Below are 1845 nucleotides of genomic sequence, written 5' to 3'. Positions count from 1 at the left end.
GAAAAGACAGAGACATAGAGACAGAAAGCGAGAAATCACCCCCCAGGGGGGACGGTCACACCACAATCCCTTCTCCTCCATTCACCTCTCGGGATCTTGTGCACACACGCACATGCGCCCTGCCTGAGTTTTAAGCCACCGGGTCCGGGACGCGAACCACGGCCGACTACGTGGGAGTCCAGCGATATAGCCATTACGCTAACTGCTGGCCCCACGCACTCTCTTGTTTCTGTGGCAATTTTTCTGAAAGCCTTTTCATGACAGCAACATTTTCAACGATGTGCTGGGCCCATATTCCAGTGTGACCAATGCGTATAGTGCTGCAAGAACCACTTTTCGAGATGTTTAATATGGTTCCACCTATAGAACTATCACTCTCTTTTGATAAATTCTTGGCCAGAAGGTTCACACTTACTGGAACTTTCTTCCTTTGATAGAAATGCCTCCCAAGGTGCGATGGTAAGAGCTGCCTGGTCCTATCATCTGTGAGGAAGAAGTCAAAACTACTGAGTAGACGAGGCTTGGCCTCATAGGCTTTATACTCCTTTTTCAAAGTCTGGAAAGGAATAATCTGAGGAATGATTTTAACTCCATGCTTATTCAAAAGCTTTCTATAGAAACGTTCTGTCTTTTCAGGAGTCGAATTGGGTTCATCCTTGGTAAACAAACAAATTTCTGCTAAATCTGTTTGAATACCATTAGGCAAGGGCAATCAGACCTTCAGTTCTTTACTAGGAATTTTTCACAATACCACCACTAAAAATAAATTTTTTACTGTCATTAAAAAGCAATCCATTACTGTTTTTCCTGGTTTTGGCATATGCCAACAGAGCTTCCACTGCCTTTCTTATCTGCCCTTTGTCCTACTGGTCCAGGGAGGTGGGGACTGCAGGAGTCGTGGGTGAGGCCTCGGGCACACCTGAATCGGACACCGCAGGAGGAGCCGAGGCCCCCATGCCATCCTCACCTCCTGCAGTGTTCTAAAGTTTTGAGAAACCACTTTCCATGATGGTTGTATTATTTTACAGTCTCACCAACAGTATGCAAGGGCTCCAATTTCTCACATCTTTGCTAATGTTTTTTTTTTTCATTTTTTTTCTTTTTCCGGGGCTGAGTGGGCTTTATTGGGCAGTGGGCTCAGTCCTTCTTGGTGGCCGCTTTGCGCATGGTGGCCAGCACGTTGCTCAGCTCCTCGCACTTCCTCTTGGCGCGGATGTGTGTGCCCACCCACTTCTTGATGAACTTAAGCCCGCGCTTGTCCTTGGACACCTTGAGCAGCTCCATGGCACGCTGCTCATAGGGGGCGAAGCCGCACACCTCCCGGATCATGTCGCGCACCGCACGAACTTGATGTGCTTTGTGAGGCGCCCGCGGCGGTGGCTGTGCCTCGGCTTGCTCACGTTCTTGGTCATTTTATGGCCCTTGTTGAGGCCCACAGCCATGGGGTACCGCAGAGCCATGGCTGTGGCTCTCTAGTGACTACTGGGGAGGAATGACCAGCGCCCTCCAGAACGCTGGGATATCTCACCAAAATGGTTTTTCTTTAAAAAAAAAAAAGGGGGGGGGGCTTTTTTTTTTTTTTTTGCCATAGGGTATATGCACTTGCTGGAGAGACAAAGTGAGAAATCACCCCCCTGGGGGGATGGCCACACTAGGTGTGGCCACATGCATATACACCTAGCATGATTTTAGCCACCGGGTCCAGGATTTGAACTATGGTTGGCCATGTGGAATTCCAATACTGTAACCACTACCTCACCTACTGTTCCCTTTTTTTTTTTTTTTTGTAGGGCTTCACTGTAGGGCGCGTGCGCTCACCAGACAGACAGAGAGAGACATAGAGAC

At 48.6% G+C, this 1845-nt stretch overlaps 2 pseudogenes; both read right to left on the bottom strand.

The window, feature by feature from the left end:
- LOC102481672 (ribosomal L1 domain-containing protein 1-like) overlaps nt 1–956 on the bottom strand; it is a 1226-nt pseudogene extending 270 nt beyond the window's left edge.
- Nucleotides 957–1120: 164 nt separating this feature from the next.
- On the bottom strand, nt 1121–1460 carry LOC102500850 (60S ribosomal protein L36 pseudogene; annotated as a pseudogene).
- Between the last annotated feature and the right edge of the window lie 385 nt (nt 1461–1845).

Source organism: Tupaia chinensis, unplaced genomic scaffold, assembly GCF_000334495.1.
Source record: "Tupaia chinensis unplaced genomic scaffold, TupChi_1.0 Scaffold144336_1, whole genome shotgun sequence".
NCBI classification, from domain to species: Eukaryota; Metazoa; Chordata; class Mammalia; order Scandentia; family Tupaiidae; genus Tupaia; species Tupaia belangeri.
This window is presented reverse-complemented; position numbering and strand designations above follow the sequence as displayed.